Source organism: Echiichthys vipera (assembly GCF_963691815.1).
Source record: "Echiichthys vipera genome assembly, chromosome: 5".
In the NCBI taxonomy this organism is placed as follows: domain Eukaryota; kingdom Metazoa; phylum Chordata; class Actinopteri; order Perciformes; family Trachinidae; genus Echiichthys; species Echiichthys vipera.
In genome coordinates, this window is record NC_139830.1 from 21,199,788 (window position 1) to 21,214,496 (window position 14,709).

The window sequence follows — 14,709 nt, forward strand, 5'->3', positions numbered from 1 at the left end:
TCTCTCTAGGCTCAAGGCATGGCTCCATGTTTTGCTCGCTCGTTGTTTATTTGGCTTACTCGTCTGGGACCGACTGTCATTGCAGGCTCTCACGGACTCACACACTGTCATCTCCCTTCTACTCCATTCTCAGCCCACAGCTTGCCTCCAACTCACACACAAGGGTCTCAGCACACTATTTTGGTCACAAAGTAACAGGAAATCAATGGAGGGAGGTTTTCTTTTCTCTTAAAGAGGGAGGAAGTTCCTCCAAAAACCTTGGTCAGTCATTTAGAGTGCAAACTGAGTTGCAAAAGAAAAACTTGTACTTAGTTGTAAGGGGAAATATCATTATTGTGACCCAAAGACAATGATAGACCTGTTTCCTAAAGAGCTGCAGCATTCATTAATGAGTCATTAAATTGATTAGTCGAACAACATAAAATTAATCTGCAACTATTTTGATAATCAATTAAAAAAAAACTCAAAAACTGCCCAATATTCTCTGAAGACAAAATAAGACATTTGAAGATGCCGCCTCTTTATTCTGGGATTTATCTCTTTAATCAAAAATGATATATGTTATTTGACAGGTACAAAGTCACAGTTTGACAAGTCATATTTAAGTCTAGATATTTCACTATTATATCTGAGAGTCAAGTCCCAAATGTTATGTGTGAAGTCTAAAATGTGTCTGATGCTCTGCACTGCCAAATACAGCTTTTTCTCCAATGGTGCAAAATGAATGGCTGCTGTCGGTATCGTGAGGAAAGTGGAGTGTTAATTCTGTGCACACTTTTGTAGAAAGTACATTTTTAAATCTTTTGACTTGGGGAAGATATCACTAGATTCCAACTCTTCAACTAAAGCAGAGTTGTAACGCATTACAATAATGTGATTTGTTTTTCAGTAATTGCATTACACTTACTGTACTAATCACAGAGATATTATATTATGTTGATACTTATAGAGAGCAGTGTGAAGCTAAGTAAACAGTTGACATTTAGCAGTCTTTAGCAGTTGCCACAGGTTAGAGTCAACCTGTTTCATTTTTTCTGCATGTTGTCCCCTCTCTCTCCCGGATTTCATGTCAATCTGTACTATCTAATAAAATGCCTAAAAATAATAATATTAAAATAAAATAAAATGATTTTAGGTGGGTTTATACCTTTAAGCAAAAGGGCTGAAATGGGTTTCATTACAAATTTCACTTACTACACTTCCTGTGGATTATAGAGCAAAAAAAAGATTTTGGGGGTCAGGACACATTGCAGCTATATCTACAGATTAAATTTCTGCCATCCCAAGAAGCATTAAATTGATGGATCAGGACTCAGCAGTACCTTAATCTTTAAAGACATTCTGTTAATTAAGAGAAATAAAAAGGTGAACAATTGTTTTATCATTGAATAAACAAGATTAGTGATATGCCCTATAACAGGCAGGAACGTCAGACAGACCCAGCTCTATGGAGGACGGCCATGTGTCTTGACCAGTTGGGGAGGAAGAAAAGGAGAGAGAAAGAGAAAAGAGAAAGACAGAAGATGGACAGAGAAACAAATTAATTAAGAGCAATAAAAGGATGAACAATTGTTTTATCATTGAATAAACAAGATTAGTGATAGACCGGTACATCGGCAAGCCGATATTTTCGGCCGATATTTGCATTCGCTGCTGCGTTCGCCGATATTGTTTTCCCGGCATTATTTACAGACAGACATCCACAGGTGGCTCCGTGTTTATGGAGACGCCTTTTTTAAGTTCAACAAATGTTCCTTTTTTAAATTGAGACGCGTAACATTTTTTATCATCATTGCGTAATATTTATGACGTAAATTGAGGGGAAAACAGTTGAATCGGCTCCAAATATCGGCTCAAGGAAATCGGCAGTCCATATCATGTCCATGTCACCATGTCATCGGCTAAGGCTGAAAAAAATCGGTATCGGTATCGGCGTGCGTCGTCGCTAGTAAAATCCATATCGGTCGATCTCTAAACAAGAGACGATATTAAAGGAGTATAAGCAAGCACATTCAAACAGAGTAGATGTAAAAAGCCTTTCATCTTACACATAGCCTTGAACTAGAAAATGTACTGGCTGCCAATCAGCAGCAAACAGCTGCGTTCAGCAGATTGTAGGAACGACAGTCAGAGGAAATAGCAGAGCTTGGCTTACCTCATCATTTGTGAGAGCAGCACACATTCTGGGCTGCTTGTAAATGATAAGTAAGCCATTTGTGTGATATTGGAGGAAACTGACAAATTCATCTTTGTGTTGGCTTGACTCAGTGGTTTGAAGCGGCTACCTGCGGTCACAGGGCCAGTTTCTTTTTTCCTGCAACAGAAATGTGCTGGAGAAAAAAACAATTTAACAATCCGTCTGCTCTGCTGTTTTCATTTCTTGTGCTTCCTCTCAGAGTCCTGCCAGTCAATATGTGCTTTATGAAGCTTAGTGGCATTTAACAGCTCTGTGTGCGCTCATTCTCTTTCAACAAATGACCTAACCCTGAAAGCACCCTTTGGAAAGTTATTGTCACAATGCTGTGGCCATTTCCAGTGGCTTAAAGACCAGTCAGGCGCACACTCACTGTAGGTACACCCAGTGCATCTGTTATTTACTGCAGTAGGCCTATGAGATATTTTTTAACTTATCTACGAGAGAGAGGAAGAGAAAATTGACCTCAGAAAGAGGGTTGTGAAGATGAAAGGGCTTCACAGAGAAGTCTACTCGAGCTGAATGAGAGAGGATGAAATATTGGTGTATTGATCCAAGTCTGGATCCCTCTTGAATGTCATTCTGTCTGCACAACTATTATATATACCGGTAGTATAATGTTATTTTCCCATAAAGCTAAGGCTTGTCTCTTTTTGTCTCCAGCATGCAGAGATTTTGGTTTTCTATTTCCTCTCAGGCTTCGACCACTTCTATCACCATCACACATTTATCATCTTCCATTGAGCAGATGGCAGAAAAACAATAGCAGGGGGATGAGAGTGAGAGGCAAAAGACGGCATTTATCATTGGGATGATTAGCATCCAGACTACAGATTTCTATCTTCCAAGGGAGTATGAAAATGGCAAATGGCCCTCAAAGTTTCCTGTCTGTAGTATGAATCGACTTGTGAATTATCGGTTTTCATGGAAAGGCGTACACAGTAAATAGCAGCATTGGCCTCTTCTTGAAAACTATTTTTGCAATCCAAATCTTTACTCAGTTCAATAAAACCCTGTTCAGACCTATGATGAGATCACAAGTGGAAAGCTCTAACTACAGGTGTGAACACAACCAGGACGCATTGAGGACACATTGAGATTGCATCACTTAAACCCCTTTTGGAGGTGGTCTTCAGTGCATATGGCCACATTCTTTTACCAGTGTGTACACACCTGTCCTGGGCCACATCGAAGGACTGTCTACTTAACTGTAAGCCAAATAACATACTCATTCACTACTTCACGTCTGAGCTCTAGGTATCTCTGTATTTTGGCCATTTTCCTATTCTTAAACATAAGTATTTTGAAAGTATTTCTCATGTCACACACACAACCCAGTGTGCGAATCCTGTGTTTTGGATGTTGTTATCATACTGTTGGCAATGTGTTGATAATGCAATGGGTGCGTTTGTTCCTCTTCTCTTCTGTCTTTGCAACGTCGGCTGTTGCTACTTAGAAGCTGGAGTGGATTAAAAACCATAGACTGTATAAAAAAATGGACGTACTTGATCCAATCATACACGCCTACAGGAGTCGCCATCTTGTCAGACTTTGACTCCGCCTCATTTCCTCTTACCAAAATAGGGCATTGATGTGACATAGGGGGGAGGGAGATACATCCATCTGGCTGACGTTTACCTCTGAGGAGAAGTGAGAGCCAGCGGTTAGCTGTCACTCAAGAGGCCGCGCCCCTAATTATTCATACATTTAACCTCCAATAAAATAAAAACTAGCCTGGTACAAAAATTCACCCCCCTCAGTGTTGTTATGGAGAAATGGCCTAAACATACGGACCAGATGGTTTTTTTTGTACCAGGCCTTTAAAAGGTTTAGTTATGCTGTGAAAATTATTTATGATATATGCATATATATATCATGCATATATTATTTATTTATTATTTATTATTTACATAGACCCAACAATTCCCCCATTGAGTACGGCAGCAACGTCAGACAGACTTGACAGGGTTGGGGAGGAAGAAAAGGAGAGAGAAAGAGAAAAGAGAAAGACAGAAAGATGGACAGAGAGGGACAAAGAAAGACACAAAGACCGACAGACAGAGATGCAAGCAAGCACAAAAGTAACAGTAACAGGACTTTAATATTTGTAACCTGCAGAAGACAATCACAAATGTGTACCATGATCCATGAACCTATTTGCAAATACGCATAATTCACTCTGTAAACACTTATTTTAATTTCACATAAAAATATTATAGGTTTTAAAAATGCAAATAGTTACACCACAGCAAATGCATGTTTAGTTGCTGATGGAACTACAGCCTGGAAGAAAGCTTAAACAGGAGTCCTCTGTTAGCTAGAATCTGCATCCAACCACACAACAGGATATCTAGTGCAAGGTAAGATCTGAATTTCTGCAGATATACTGAATATACAGTATGTTTGTGATCATTCAAGAAAATGATATAACAACAACTGCACATCTTTATCAGCAATGTACAGTGGCTACACTTGGATACCAACAGGTATTTGGATATGCACTAACATTAACATCGACCTTATCATGAAGGTAGTTAAGAGAATAAAAGAGGGACTCTGTGTTCGCACTCTCGAACACACTGATGGAAAACTTTGGAAAAAATCCTATTCTGATGGCTGCATGTAAATAGGATTATTACTGGAATATTAATTTTCACTATCCATGATGTAAACAGCTAAGTAATCTTTTTCGGAATAAGAGCAAAGAACTGAATACGTTGTGCTTGTAAATAGTCAGTCACCACAAGAAATACATGGTGTCTATAGAAGGAGTTTGTTTGAAATTTTAAAAAGATATATAAGACAGGTGAAGAAATATTTTAGAGGTAACATGCTCAGGAAATTATCTGTAAAGGTGAAGAAGCTGTACATCACTTAGTTGTGATAGGAAAGTGTGTGCTCCTAAGTATTAACAGATTAGGGTGCTCATTTGGAGGTATGCTGACTCCTGACCGGTTAAACAGCTCCCTCTGACCCCTGGTATGGGACAGGCATGCTAACACGCTCAGCCATCTGTTCACCGCTGCTGGAATCAGGGCCTGTCATGTTGCCCTGATGCGAAAAAACCCCAGGAGATGCCACCAGCCCCACTGCATCCCCCCCCCCCCCCACACACACACACACACACACACACACAAACACACACACTACATATATACATTCAGACACGCACACACAGTCTCTCGCTAACAGATCCCAGCTGCTCCCTGTCTATATGCTGCAACTGCTGTACAACAACAAACGCTCACTCACACACACACACACACACACACACACACACACACACACACACACACACACACACACACACACACACACACACACACACACACACACACACACACACACACACACACACACACACACACACACACACACACACACACACACACACACACACACATTACAGGTCGAAGTGATGTAACTTGTAACATGCTGATCGGATATTCACCATAAACACGGAATCAAACATATTGAGAAATGCACCCTGCCAAGTGAATAATTCTGTGGGCTTTAAAAAGCACACGGTCTGTTATTGCCCAGGCGTATTGGTGGAAATGCTTTGAGCATTTCCTACCTATGTTATCCTAAGGTTTATTATTATTATACTGCATACTTCTTCAGTACGTTTTTCAGTCGCCTCTAGCTGCTGCATACTTTCAGCTACAAAAACCATTCAACTATCAAAATGGTCAGCTTTTTCAGCTCTTTTGTGCTGATTCTCAACTTTTTTTTCTGCCTATCATACTTTTTTCATATATTCAGCTTTTTCCATATTTCTTTTAATGCAAACAAATGGAGATCAGCTTTAAATCCTTTAAAACATAACTCTCTTTGAACCTCATCTTGTTCGACATACTTCCACCAACAGACTTCTTTCCAACTTTATTCATCTTTTTATACTTTTGCAAATATTCAGCTTTTTTAATATTCTTTTCAAATATTAAGCTTTTTTATGCTTTTGAAAACATTAAGCTGTTTTTCAATGTAGCTTCAGCATTTAAGCATTTCCACACATTTTCCGCAGGAAATGCTTTTTCTAGTTCTGCTTATTCTACTCTTTCCACCTAAAACGTTGATGCGATTCAAGTCCAACGGCGTTGCCAACACAAACGCAAAACATACACCAAAAGGTGTGGAATGATCGGAAATGGTGCGCTATTATTTTTGTCAAAGATTTGCCACGCCGTTTTCATGAAAATCACAAAAAAGGCGCCAAATTTCCACATAGACAACGATGGGAAATCGTCGTAGACCAAGCTCAAAACCACCCCTCTTTGGGGCCATACTTTACCACAGAAAACTGATTAAACGTTTAAACAGGTCAGGAGATTTGCAGCTTCTCTGGGCTGAATGGTCATTTTGATATCAAGCACGGTTTTCACCTAATCAGAGTTTTGGTTTTGTTAAATTTTCAGGTAATTTAAGATTTTATAATGGCTGTGTATGTGGTGAAATCACAGCTAGAGTAAAATATTCTGAAAAAAATCTCCCATAATTTTCAATCTTCTTACATTAATTTAAGTCAAAACATAGAACAAATTGTGCTCGTCGCAGACATGTTACATTCACATTTGACCCTATGAGCCTCCAAACCACAGGAGTGCCAACCACTTGCCCATTGTGCTGCAACACAAACTGAGACAAGAAATTGGATTACAGCAGAAAGCCAGGTTTTTAACCTGCTCTGGTTCTCACATATTTGACCCCACAGACATCAAAGGATATCAATGTGTTCAGCAGAGTCTCTTCTCTCTGGGGATAAAAAAATGGACATTGGACAAATTATTTTTTTTAATTAAAAGAAGTTTTTTGAGAGGTGTAATCTCCATTAAATTAACTTTCTGACCTGTCTACATAAATTGCTGTTTGCCTGTCACCATGGAAACCAGGGCTGTGACAGGTGACTTTCATAAATGGAGACAGTGACCCAATGACTTAACAGTTGCTGTGAAAACAGAAGACAAGGCAAATCTAATTGGACATTTCCAATTGATCTCTGATTGGTTCTTTGTATTTTTGCTTGGTATGTATATTGTATGAGGCTGATGTAAACATTAAAGTCAGCATCATCAGTAAAGCCTCCTTTTGCTCACAGTAAAATAGGTTAACTTTGGGATTTTGAGCCAAGAGTGTATTATTGATGATGCCTAAGTTCCACAAATGCTACCACATCCTGCATCTGGACAGATTTAGTTGATTACAGGGGTTGTCCAATCCTGCCTCTGCATGTTTTAGGTGTCTCCCTGCTGTAACACAACAAAGTCTAATGCTCTGCTCATTATCAAGCAGCTGAAGCTTCATAATGAGCAGAAGCTTGATAATGAGCAGATCATTAGACTCAGGTAAAATAGGTTAAAATAAAATAGGTTAAAATAGGTTTAAAACTTTCGATGTGCTGCACGTTAAGGAGTAGAGCATTAGACTCAGGTGTCTTGGAGCAGAGAGAAACCTAAAACATGAAGGACAGTAGCTCTCCAGGAGCAGGATTGGACACCTCTGGTCTATCATGTACTACTACTACTACTACTACTACTAGAAAACTTCTGCTTTTCTAGTTTCTAGCTCGGAGCCGATCCCGGGCCGTAGCCTCAAGGTCTTTCAGCCTCAGTATATGGGCCACTCTACCACTGGCTTTCTGGGCACCCCGACATATCTTACAAGTAATGATTGGAAAAACACAAAATGTAAGAATGCAAAGAGAAGAAGAGGAATAAATCAGTGTTGGATAGTTTTAGTTTTTCTAATCTGTTTTGGAAAAGGAAAATGATAAAAATGAAATAAAATAATTGACTATACTCATACAAAACTCCACAAACTACTTTAATGTGAAAAGGGGAGAGACACCTCAGTAAAGGCAACACAAGGAAACTTCCAGGTGGGACAGGTATTCAGTAGGTGTCTTTAGAGTTGGTGTACATAGCAGTGCATTAGTAGTAGAATTATGATATAAAGAAAGAGATCTATTACAAAAACTAAGTAAATGTGGCATATATCACATAGAATTAAGTAATTATTAAGTAAAACGTTAAAGTGTTTAAGTGGTATTGACCCATTTCTACCTGCTAGTGCTATGTTGAGTGTGCTGCCATTTCTGCAGCACATAACAACAACAACAACAACGCTGGATCAACATTTGTCTAACCATCAGCAGGAGAGGCAGAACCCACAGGTTTGTTCCTTTTTCCCTCTTTCTCTCCCTTTCTCCCTGTTTCCTGGGGCTCCAGGTGGTATTGTTTGGGTGTGTTTATCTTCTCTCAAGGTGGGATCACATGGCATTTCTTACTTCATATCCTGGCTGAACAATGTGCACATATGCACACAGTTTTACACTTACATACACGTTATATGTATGTAGATACACAGACAGAGCTACAGAAAAAGATGCTGCAGAAACACAGACACACAGGAGCGAGAGGCTTTCACAACAAAAGGCGCAAGGGCTCTAACAATAAACGATGAGGCAGAACAATACTCTTGACATGGAGTTGCTTATCATTATCTCCCCCCATCTCTCCCTCTTTTTTGTTGCTCACTTTTATTATAATTTTGCAGAGAAACTGCATTTGTGTTTGGCAAATTAGGCCTCTTCATGAGAAAGACAAAAAGGAGAAACATGAATTTAAAGGGAGATGGACATCGCGCCTCTGCAAGCATCGTGTGCTATAAATGACCAAGGGAAGCAGTGGGCAGAATACAGATGAATCTCAGACCTTAAATTTATGTTTCTCTCACTCTCTCTGCATGTGTTTCTGAATACAGCTACAGGGTGGGCACAGCAGAGAGCTGCGTTGCTCCATCAAAAATGGAGAATCCCTCTCCCATTCAATATCATTTAATTCTTTATGGGTCACTCTGTGTGGTGTTATATTCTCTCAATATATTATGTACGCTCTGAGTTGGGTTGTTGTTGGGCAGGACTTATCACTTAGTCATCTCCACATGCTTCAACTTACATTGCCATTTTAGCTAATATTATCCCAGCTTGGCAGCACATACCAAGGAAGCAGCCAAGTCGGAGTCAGTATTTTTTGTTTATCGTGGGGTGTGTCATTTTTGCAAAAAAAAATTGGTTATGTCATAGGACTGGTTCAGATTGGACTACAGTATAAAGCATTGATCGGTGAATGATGATGAAATTTGGAAAAAAGATAGCAATGAAAAGATCATGACTCTCAGGATGAGAGAGACGGAAGGATTGCACAGCATTGTTGGAGCGGTCCTGACCACGGTGAACATACAGGTGTGAGGGAAAGAAGGCGACGTCTTCATCTTCAGGGTATTAAAGAAGAAGACCGTTGTGTTGAGACCTTGATGAATTATTAAAAGATTCTTTGCATTGTGGCTACGAGTATGCCACTATCTCCCTAAAACAACGAGCATAAGCACAAATATGCAGATAAGAGTGTGTGCATATAGCTCCCACATGGGAAGCTTTGAAGATGGTGGAGCACTGGCTGATGTCAGATCACAGGACATCACTGAGAAGACAAGACAGAGAAAACGAAAGAGTACAGTGGAAAATAAAGGGCAGTCGTGCTCCAGGCATTTCTCTCTGTCACAGAGTTTTCCATCACTGTTGCCTCTATTGGGAGGGAAAGCGTTTACAGTCGCCCGTGGCTTTTGGAGTAATGAATGTAGGAAGATAGAGAGAGGGAAATATGAGAACATGATGAGGTGATGTGATGGGAAGGGAGCGAAGGAGTGGAGAGGCCGGGGGGAAACGGATGGTTAGAGTAGCTGAAGAGAACAAAAGAGGGAATGAAGGAATAATGGAGAGCAAAGGGAGAGAGGTTATAAACCCAGAGACGCATTTGAGGAACCGACAAATAGACGGAGATGAAAGGGTAGTAAAATCTCGCCGTTCAAGTGCTACACAGGCTTAGAGCAGTCCAGCTGCACCTTAAAGGTTTCCTGATGATTACAGCACCAAAATCTGATCCGTTCGCCCCACCTTTTATTACGACCCACTAATGATAACATGACTAAGACACATTTGTTGGGACAAAATCTAGGCTTAGAAGCTCCAACTTTAATGTAAAAGGAATGGGTTGTAGTGACGAACCCAGGACTAGTATCTTTATAGTGTCTCTGACTCACATTCATCAGTATCATTTTCTGCAGCAGCAGGCGGCTGTTTTCAGCTAAAAAGCTAAATAAACCCAGTGATACAACCTGACCTGCACCAAACAATAGATAGATGAAGTTAGCCACTGGCTGGGGAACATGGAGCATTGAGCATAAAGAAACAGATACGGATGAAGACCAAAAACTAACTAGAAAGAGATCAGGTGGCCAGAAGCAAGACTCTAAATAAATATTAATGTTGCTTTATGTCTACAGGAGGTGTAAACAGGCAACTGTTTGCTAACAAGTTCTCATGAAGATAAGATGTCAGTGGTGTGTTTACAGCTTATTGTGCTGCCGTCAAGTGGCCAAAAATTTGATGAAGCTTTAAATATTTGCTGCCATTTTCCGGACAAACTTGTTAGTGCAACACAATGGGTTTATAACATCACACAATTCTGTTAATAGTCTTCACCTTAGAGGATATGAACACCTCCATTAATATACAGTTTTAAGTTTCCCATATGATGTCAGCCACTTTTGTTGCTTTGAGATAAGGTTCACTCAGCCGAATGTATGTCTTTAATATTCCTGTGCTCCCACGAGTGTGGGATGTACACAAACAAATCAAAGAACCTCAGCAGGCATCTGCAAATTTGCATGCAGCACCATGCTCTGGAGTGTTTCTATTTCGGGAAAGTTAGATTTTGTTGCAACTTAAGGATGAGAGACAGAGAGAGGGAGGGAAAATGTGATTACCAATACTTAGACGGTTAAAACTGAATGCTCAACTTGTATTGGAACCAGCAGTCCAGTATTTTCTTGCCGTGCCAGTGGGTTTTGAGTGGAAAAAGATATCAAAGAGTTGAATTCATGGTCCGATAATAAATTTTTTACGTATAACAAATTTATGTCATATATATATTACTAGTGTTCACACTCGTTTGCCTTTTCAGTGGCGTGGTGTGATTGAAATGGAAAGCACCTGCTGTACGAGACACAGCTTCACATTGATTATATTACAGTAAGAACATCTATTCTTTCGTCATCCGTCTCGATTTCACAAAGAAGATTGGCCGGTGTACTCATAATGTTTTCATACATTATAAAAGATAAGGAAAGATGGTCTCAGTGGGTGTCAGTCTTAAGATGCTGGGGGCATCAGACACTGTATGACTACACAATGTCTCTCTTCCACTTCAAACCCCCTACAGACGCCACACACTCCATTTAAGGTAACATATCCTCAGTCGACTAGTAGTGGGGCTATTTTTTTCAATGGGCACTGAGTATACTTCTCAAGCATCATTGATGTGCATACCAGCTCCGACACCCGACACTCTATAAGTAATGGAGAAATGGTGAACTAAGGACCTCATGTTTTGTACTCTGACTTGTGATGCAAGAGCCAAGAGATTCACAGGAGCTGAGGATATAAACATCCTGTCCTGTACAATCAGCAGCTCTCTTCAGTCATCTCGCTCTGTGCTTTGTAATATGTCTGTAATATTTTCATGTTCAGTGTTTTAATTGTTTTACCTTTACTTTAACAATGACATAAAGTTGATATATTGACCCTGTTAACAAACAGTAGCCTATTTACGTTCAGCAGCGAGCGCAGAGTTTGCCATTCACCTGCCTAACTCCCGGCTAATCTGAAAATGGGCAGAGGTGAAGCATGAATGGAGCTGAGGCGGGCCAAATTAAGCCTACAGTCTATATTAGTCACCTGTAATGGCACCCACCTGTCACTCAAAGTGGCTAGCCCTAAATTATGCAGACCTTTAAGCCTTAATATAATTATATAACAGGTCAGTTGTATAAGTAAATCACCTCCCGTACAGTTGTCATTAACAGGGAAATTAGGGCTATTTGTTTCCCCTTCAGTTACACAGATATTGTGATGTAGCCCAGATGCTTGTCATGCAATGTATCGAGTATCGCGTCATTATAGTGGGAAATTTATCATAATACTATCATATTGTGCATTGAATCCCACCCCCGAAATCCTAATGGCCATACGTAAGTTTATTGATGTTTTTTTTGTCCTGGTAACAAACCTATATGCGACTGGCAGAAGGTTCAGTATTCCCTTAATGTGGCTCTGGAACAAAACACTGTCTAGGAACACACTTTTGTACTACAACACTAGAAGTTTGGAAGATACCCACTTAATCTGTTTAACTCAGACTACTCGGGATGATTAAAGAAACCAATAACTCTTCTGACAAACATATGAGATGTGAGTAGTGTATTATAAGATGGGCAGTATTCTGTATTTTGGTAAGTAGGAGGAATTTGTTGTTAATGTTAGTATTTTCATTGGAACTTTTCATGGGAGCCTTAAGACAGACTTGAAAAAATAAAAACCTATCCTTCACAGTTGGGGAAGTTCTTTTTGTTTTAGTTCATGAACTGTTATTTATTTTCTTCTGACAGGCACTGGGACTGTTTTGGAGCACTACAATAACTGTGAATTGTACTGCTGCTGCTGCAGTGGACCACTTCACCAGCCATTGCTACTTTTCATGAGTGGTTTGTTGATGGAAAGTGTGGGGGGGGGGCAGTCAGATATTCACAGTGTGCCCACTTCTTCAGTTACCACATGACTTTGTACAGTATCCCTCTAAGAGTGGTTTCTTTCATCTCTGCAGGACCAGACGACACTCCCACTGAAGCTCAGTGATTCAAACGTCCACTCCAGTTTGTCAAACCTTAGCGCTGACCTTTACAACGAGAGCCGAGCCATTTGTCAGTAAACAAAACCCTGAAGAAGTGTTGTGTTATCAGCACAGGACTGACGGTTGGTATTTAATCCATGTTATTATCATGGTTTTTATAATTTGTTTGATCTATGAAACAGGAAAGCAGGTCGATGAAGCAAAAATAAAGAAACCTAATAGTTTTAAATATATATAAGATAATATAATCACTCGTCCAAACCTCCCAATGTGGGAGTTTGACTATTCTATTAAAAATCTCTCTCCTGCATAAATCAGATTTATGATCTTTGGAGGCAAACTTCTTATTGTGTCTGAAAAACACTGTGCTGTTAAAGCTTATGGGTGATTTTTTATTCAGTTACTGTGGTTGGATCATTACACCAGAGACTTTGTTATATGATTCTAATTAAATAACTTTCTCCGGGAAGAATTAATCTGGAGAATCAGTTGATTTAAAGTCTGTGTTGAAGACTAAAATGAAAACCTGCTGGAATATGATATTCCTCCTCTCCGTGCTGTTTGCTTCATAAATATTCAATCGCATTGTACAGACACAGCATCTATCTATTTTATTGTTATAAATGATTGTAGACTGATTTTCTGAATTACAAGATAAGCTTATCCAACATCTTTAGGTGAGAGCAGTGAGGAAGGACAGGAACAAAATCTAACTGAAACTAAATAAAGAAAAAATGTTCCCATGACTGCTTGATTTCCATTTGAGGAAAGGAATGGGACAAGAACAGTCAGAGCAAATGGAAGCTGAGCATCCACACTTAACTGTGTTCAACCCATTTGTAGTCTTGTCAGATTTTGTATAACACTAGCATGGTAGTAAAAATGAAATAAATGTGAAAGACTGGAACCTCTTTGCTTTGAAAGAGTGAATTTTATTTTAAGTGACTCTTTAGATGTGCATGAATAAACTTGCGGTGCGGTAAGAGAGCAGAAGACAGACGTGTTTCAGGCTCAGTGCTCTTCCTCGGGCATCACCGAGCACAGAGAAGAAGCACTGAGCGTGAAACGCCTCACATATCTGCATTGTAGATCTCAGCCACTATTATGTTTATCTTCTGCTCACTATGTGCTTCCGTTTATTCACGCTCCCCTAAAGCCTCAATAACAAAATGTTCACCCTTTGCAAGCAAGGAGCATCCAATCTTTTTCGCTTTAGATTATGCTCTGAACTACATGGGAAGATATTCTTCCCAGGTGTTGGTGGGCTGAGCTATCGCTAAAATGCCTGTGAATATTATACACGAGCATTAGCTCCAACAGGAAGCCCATTTTGCTCTGGGTCTGCTGGGTCCAGACAGACAATCACAGCATGTCCTGTGGATCCTGACTCAATTTTCTTCACAATGAAGTGCAACCTCATTTGGCAATGTGCTAGAGAGTCAAATACATGCAAATGTACCAACCAGGGGCTCTTTTTTCTATTTTGTGCATCCTCATCTCCTCTTTCCTCCATCCTCCTGCCTGTGACCTGGGAATTGATCTCAGCGCGCCACATTGAAAGAAGTCTCAATTCCTTAAATGCATCTGGAGGAGAGAGGAGGCTTGCTGGTTGAGGTGTGCAAGGACGCACATGTGTATCTTTTACAGAAGTCTTTTCAGCACCTATGACGTATAAAAGAGGCGTGACACATGTGGAATATACAAACCATGGTAGCTGTGCCACACGTCATATTTAATTCATATGGCTTTAAAATGACGGCACCAAAA

The 14,709-nt window shown here is 39.9% G+C and overlaps 1 protein-coding gene across 1 annotated transcript in view; it reads right to left on the minus strand.

Annotated features, from left to right (window-relative positions):
• pitpnm3 (PITPNM family member 3) overlaps positions 1 to 14,709 on the minus strand; it is a gene marked incomplete at its 3' end in the record, with an annotated part of 92,112 nt that overhangs the window by 37,427 nt on the left and 39,976 nt on the right. The gene's annotated exons all lie outside the window — the stretch shown is intronic.